Source organism: Aythya fuligula, chromosome 3, assembly GCF_009819795.1.
Source record: "Aythya fuligula isolate bAytFul2 chromosome 3, bAytFul2.pri, whole genome shotgun sequence".
NCBI classification, from domain to species: Eukaryota; Metazoa; Chordata; class Aves; order Anseriformes; family Anatidae; genus Aythya; species Aythya fuligula.
In genome coordinates, this window is record NC_045561.1 from 63,126,253 (window position 1) to 63,133,093 (window position 6,841).

The 6,841-nt window shown below is 46.3% G+C and overlaps 1 non-coding gene across 1 annotated transcript; it reads left to right on the forward strand.

Moving 5' to 3' along the window:
- Window positions 1-3,925: 3,925 nt before the first annotated feature.
- On the forward strand, window positions 3,926-3,997 carry TRNAA-UGC. Its single transcript has one exon. It is a non-coding gene; the product is annotated as a tRNA-Ala (tRNA).
- The last annotated feature ends 2,844 nt before the right edge of the window (window positions 3,998-6,841 follow it).

Genomic DNA, 6,841 nt, shown 5'->3' on the forward strand with positions numbered 1-6,841 from the left:
GCCACACTGCTTCTGATACAAGCCAGGATGCCGTTGGCCTTCTTGGCCACCTGAGCACACTGCTGGCTCATATTCAGCTGACTATCCACCATCACTCCCAGGTCCTTCTCTGCCTGGCAGCTCTCCAACCATTCCTCTCCCAGCCTATAGCTCTGCTTGGGGTTATTGCGCCCCAGGTGCAGGACCCGGCACTTGGCCTTGTTGAACTTCATGCAGTTGACCTCAGCCCATTGGTGCAGCCTATCCAGATCCTCCTGCAGAGCTTTCCTACCCTCAAACAGATCGACACATTTTCAGCTTCTTGCTCTGTCCTGCCAGTGGGTGGGCTGGGGGTGCAGCAGGAGCTGGGAGTGGACAGACCCAGGACAGCTGACCCAAACTAGCCAAAGGGGTATTCCACACCATGTGATGTCATGCTAAACAATTTATAGGGGTGGCTAGCCGGGATGGGGGGGGAGGGCAGCTTCTTGGGGATAGGCTGCGCATCAGTCAGCAGGTGGTGAGCAAGTGCATTGTGCATCACTTGTTTCATATATATATATATATATATATATATTATTATTATTATTATTATTATTATTATTATTATTATTATTATTATTATGTCTTCTAAATGCACTTCAGATTTTGTTTAAGGCTAAACAACTACTTAGGAATGTGATCCAGAGATCTGTCCTGAGGCAAGATAGTTGTGAGTGGCAGGGAATTTCTGAGGATATGGGCACATTTTTAGAGCAGTGGGCACCTCCAGTGTTTTGGAAATTCACCCCCTGAACAACTGCAAAGTCCTAAAAAAAAAAATGGTAATATGCTTGAAAAAGAGGTGTCATCACTCTGGCAATTCCAAAGAGATACAAAACACTGCAGCATGCTGGGGTCTGGCCTATGCCTATCAAGCTGCAATCGATGCTACTATAAACCTAGTGACAGACCTTGTGGCCACTCCAACTCCTGCAGCCACTCCAACCCCTATGACGGACCCTGCAGCCACTCCAGCCCCTGTGGCCACTCCAGCCCCTGTGGCCGCTCCAGCTCCCATGGCCCCTCCAGCTCCTGTGGTCCTTCCAACTCCCATGGCCACTTCAGCTCCTGCAGCCTCTCCAGCTCCTGCGGCTGCTTCAGCTCCTGTGGCCGCTTCAGCTCCTGTGTCTACTTCAGCTCCTGCAGCCACTCCAACCCCTGTGATGGGCCCAGAGGCTGTTCCAGCTCCTGTGACAGGCCCAGGAATCGTTCCAGCTCCTGTGATGGGCCCTGTAGTCGTTCCAGCTCTATTGGTGGTTTTTTCAAACCCTGTGGTTGGTCCAGTGTGTATTCCAACCCCTGTGACAGGCCCTGTGGCTGGATCAGAGAAAAAAGTTGTAGCAGTGCAAGTTGCCCCTGTCAACAAGGTGAAAAGATAGTATAGAGACTCAGGTCATTTATAATGCAGAGAAACTTCTGCTAAGACTAAGTATAGAGAAGACGAGGCTGGGACATCAGAGGAACAGGAGGATGAAGATGAATATGTCGGAAAAGCAACAGTAACTACCTGAAACCTATACCAGCATGAGCTATGAGATGTGTGAAAAGATTTTGTTCACTGTATAGGTGAGCAGCTCCTGTGATGGGACACCAGAGCCAATTGTCTGGAATTAGAGGGCAAAAAAGCCAGGCAGCTGGGATCCCTTGCTAGAGATGCAGGCATTGACAAAACAATTGGAGATGGAGCATGACCTTACAACCTCTGGAGGCATCTCCTGTCAGCTGTGAAGGAAAGGTATCCTTTTAAGGAAGAACTTGCATTTCTACAAGGCAAGTGGACCACTATGGAGAAGGGGATTCAGTACTTGAGGGAATTAGCTGTATGGGAGGTTATTTATAGGGACCTAGATAACAAACAAATATCCACAGATCCAGATGAAGTCAAGTGTACACTAACCCATGTGGCAAAAGTTTGTATGGAGTGCACCATCATCATATGCCAGCTCATTGGCAGCAACGGTTTGGAAAGAACATGAGGAACCCACAGTGGATGAATTGACTAAACAACTCCAGCAGTATGAAGAATGTCTCTCCTGTTCCCTACGGGCCTGTGTCTTGGCTGTGGAGAAATTTTTGAAGAGAATTTATCTTCCTCCCCACCTGAACAAACCAGTGTTCCACCAACTAAAAGAGAATACTTTGGAGAAACTTTCTGAGAAGGTTCACCAATTTGAAAGATTATCTTCCTCCCCACCTGTACAAACCAGTGTCTCAGCTATCAGGGGTAAGTGTCCATCCATGCAAGGAAGACAATACAGTGGGTATACACCCCGTGCCACCCTGTGGTTTTACCTACATGACCATGGAGAGGACATGAGAAAATGGGACGGAAAATCTACCTTGACCCTAGAGGCATGGGTACCTGAGTGGCAAGGAAAAACAATCAGGAAAAAGGGGTTCTCTGAGAAGCTTGCTGCTCCAACTTCCAGCAAGCAGTCCTTCAGAAACAGAAATGAAGATTCTGACTGTGGTGGTTTTACCGTGCTGGGCAGCTAAACCCCACAACCGCTCTCTCACTCCCCCTCCTTTAGATAAGGAGGGGGAGAAGTAAAGCAAAGAACAACTCACGGGTTGAGATAAGGATAATTTAATTAAAGGGAAATAATTATAATAATTAAATAAAGACTACCATGAACTAAACAATTTAACTAAGGGGAAAATAAAAGGGAAAGGGGAAAAAGGGAGGAAAACAAACAAACAAAATAAATGAAAACTGTATGGAAGTGCAGAGGAAAGAAATTACTCTCTACTTCCCACAAATGAGCGATGATTGACCACGTCCTTGAAGCAAGGCCTCAACGCACGCAGCCGGTGTTTGAGAGGAGGACCGACGTCTTCTCAACGAGAGCCCACCCCTCCCCTCTTCTTCCTGTTTCCACCTTTTATTGCTGAGTGTGACACCACATGGTATGGAATATCCCTTTGATTGGTTTAGGTCAGCTGCCCTAGTGATGTTTCTCTCCTCACTTTTTGCCCACCCCCTAGGAGGGTTAGAGAAAGGCCCAATGCTGTGCCACTGCTGCTCAGCAGTAGACACAACACTGGTGTGATAACACTGCTGTTCCAGCTACAAGTACAGAGTACAGCACTGAATGGGCTGCTGCCGGGAAAGTTAACATTCCAGCCAGACCCAGTACACTGACGAGGATTAGAGGGGCCCTGCCTCCAGCCAGAGGGACGAAAGGGACAATCGAGTTTATTGGACTGTATGGGTTTGATGGCCTGGCACATCAGACGCACAGAAGTATAAGGCTTTAGTAGACACTGGTGCACAGTGTACTGTAATGCCATCAAGCTATAAAGGGCCAGAACCCATCTGTATTTATGAGTTGATGGGGGGATCCCAGAAGTTGACTGTATTGGAGGCTGAAGTGAGTCTAACTGGGAATGAGTAGCAAAAGCACCATATTGTGACCAGCCCGGATGCTCCGTGCATCCTTGGCATAGACTATCTCAGAATAGTCTTTTTACAGACCAAAAAGGATTCTGGTGGGCTTTTGGCATAGTTGCCTTAGAGACAGAGGACATTAAACAGTTGTATACCTTGCCCAGTCTCTCGGAGGACCCTTCTGTTATGGGGTTGTTGAGGGTCAAAGAAGAGCAGGTGCCAACTGCTACCACAGCTGTGCACTGGCAGCAATATCACACTAACCGAGACTCCTTGATTCCCATCCATAAGCTAATTTGCCAACTGGAGAACCAAGGAGAGATCAGAAAGACTTATTCACCTTGTAAAAGTCCCATATAGCCAGTGTGAAATTCTAATGGTGAGTGGAGACTAACAGTGGACTATCATGGCCTGAATGAAGTCATGCCACTGCTGAATGCTGCAGTGCCAGACCAGCTAGAACTCCAATATGAGGCAAAGTACACAGCCACAGCGGCAGTGGGCTCTATAGGGCAAGGGGATGTAGCTCAGTGGTAGAGCCAATGCTTTGCATGTATGAGGTCCCAGGTTCAATCCCTGGTATCTCCAGTGGCTGAAAGTACTCCTGTGGTTTTATCCCAGCCAGCAGCTAAGCACCACACAGCCGTTTTCTTGCTCTCTGGGATGGGTATGGGGGAGAGAAATAGGAAAGTGAAGTGAAGCCTGTGGGTTGACATAAAGACTCTTTATTAAGACAGAAAAATAATAATAATAATAAAATGATAATATTACTAGTAATCACAGAATTGAAGGGGCTGGAAGGGACCTTGAAAGATCATCAAGTCCAACCCCCCTGCCAAAGCAGGTTCCTTAGAGCAGGCTGCCCTAGTAGGCATCCAGACGGGCCTTAAATATCTCCAGAGAAGGAGACTCCACAACCTTCCTGGGCAGCCTGTTCCAGTGCTCTGTCACCCTCACCGTGGAGAAGTTCTTTTACAAATTGGTGTGGAACTTCCTGTGCTCTATCTTGTGGCCATTACCCCTTGTTCTGTCCCCACAAACCACTGAAGAGAGGTTGGCCAAATCCCTCTGTCCCCCACACCTCAGGTATTTATACACATTGATGAGATCCCATCTCAGTGTTCTTTTCTCCAGGCTGAACAGACCCAGGTCTCAGCCTTTCCTCATAGGGAAGATGCTCCAGGCCCTATATTATCTTTGTGGCCCTCTGCTGGACTCTTTCCAGGAGATCCCTGTCTTTTGTGTACCGGGGAGCCCAAATAATAATGTGTACAAAACAAGTAATGCACAATGCACTTGCTCACCACCTGCTGACTGATGCACAGCTGTGGTGTAATTGCCTGAGGTAACTAGGGAAATAAAACTAACATTCTAATTTTAAAGAAAATGTACAGCATTGAAGAGGCCTTCAGGGTAGGGCATAGCTGCATTACCTGAGCGTTCCCTAGGCTCCCAACCTTAGATGCTATTGTGCTGGGGAAACTTGGTGTGCTAGCCCTAAGGAACAGTACGGAGTGTAGAGTGGAGTGGAGACACCACGGCTCGGCTCTGTAACCAGGTGGGGACTCTATTGTTCTTGTGCACACTGAGACCGATAAACTGCACTTTTGCCACTCTGAGCCAAGGACCTGTAATGTTTTGAAAAATGCTGTACCCTAGTGTACTTTTTCCTCATTATAATATCATTATAATACCAAAACACGCTTCCATCCCAAAAGCTACCCGCCTCCAAGGTACAACCACCCCTCACCGAGCATGCACTCTGAATTTCTCGGAGCCTATTACTTTAAACGGAGATGGGAGAACTTTTCACCAATCATAACTAAGATATGCTTGACTAGAGCCACTCAAGCTCCACCTCTATGTAAAAGATAGAAAATAATATAAATTGGCCTAAGAGAGAGGGCATGTTAGGGAAGATACCACTGTCAGGGGAGATACCATCCCGAGGAAATACAACATCCTTAGGACCTCCTGACTCCTGGGATCAGTTGACGGGCTGAGCCTCTCTTCCCCCCCATTGGGACGCCTTTGGGTGAGATCTGAATACTTGCTTATAAATCTCTCTAGAGTCTTTGATCCTTTTAACGTGTTTATTTCTAGACTGCGCACCTGTAACACCTGTAACACCTGAATATTTCATGCATGCTAGCTTGCTTTTGCAGACAGTCACTATCGCTGGCTATCCAAAAGAACCTGGTTATCTGTTGCTGTAATAAACCATACTTGATTGCATTGTGATAGCTCTCATTAAGTGAAACTAGGGTAAGGGTGGTTATCTGTGATAATTCAGTGTTCTGAATCCAACCAGACCCCCAGATGGTTAGTGCATTGTTGGTGAATGTCTGACTGGACCCCAGACGGTTAACGCGTTGTTGGTGAATGTCTGAATGGACCCCTAGACCGTTAATGTGTTTTTGGTGAATACCTGACTGCACCCCCAGACGGTTAACGCATTGTTGGTGAATGTCCGACTGTTTCAGTACCCTAAATCCGACCGGGCCCGTAACGGTTAATCAGCTACACCCCTTAACGTGACAGCAGCCTGATGCAATCCCTGAGCAGGTGCCCCCCCCCCCCCCCATCCCGGCTAGCCACCCCTATAAATTGTTTAGCATGATATCACATGGTGTGGAATACCCCTTTGGCTAGTTTGGGTCAGCTGTCCTGGGTCTGTCCACTCCCAGCTCCTGCTGCACCCCCAGCCCACCCACTGGCAGGACAGAGCAAGAAGCTGAAAAGTCCTTGGCTTAGTTAAGAAAGTATTGCTCTGCAACAATTAAAACATGAGCATGTTATCAACACTCTTCCCATGCTAATCCAAAACATAGCACCCTACCAGCTACTAGGAGGAAAATTAACTCTATCCTAGCTGAAAACAGAACAAAAGTGAAAAGTAAATTTTGAGACATATTTTGATTTCATGTTCATGCACAATATTCTACCGAAGTCAGAAATCTTGTACATATGCAACCGTGAGTTAAATGTGATCTCAGACATCTACCTATTATGGGTGCTCAGGGACCTATGTGAATAAACTTTATGCTTGACTTATTTTAAAAGTGAATATAAAATTTAGCAGTAAATTTAAGCCCAAAGGGAATTTTCCGTATTGTACTATACAGATATTTCATTGTATAATACTCATGAAAATTGAACTTGATATGAGCTATAATCATGGCAGAGGTAAGGGAGAGTGAGATTCTCACTTTGAGCACACTTCCCCTTTGTCCTTTAGCTGTACTTTCAGTCACTTTTAATAGCTAAGGAGATGTTTCATGCCAAAGGTTTTCACATATGATAGAAACTAATTAATTAGTTAATAATATATGAATCTTGCCCTACATTATGAGTGCAATCACCCAGATGAGAAACCAGAAGTATTGATGATGTTAAAGGTTTAACTGAGACTTTCATCCTGGTAAAGTTCAG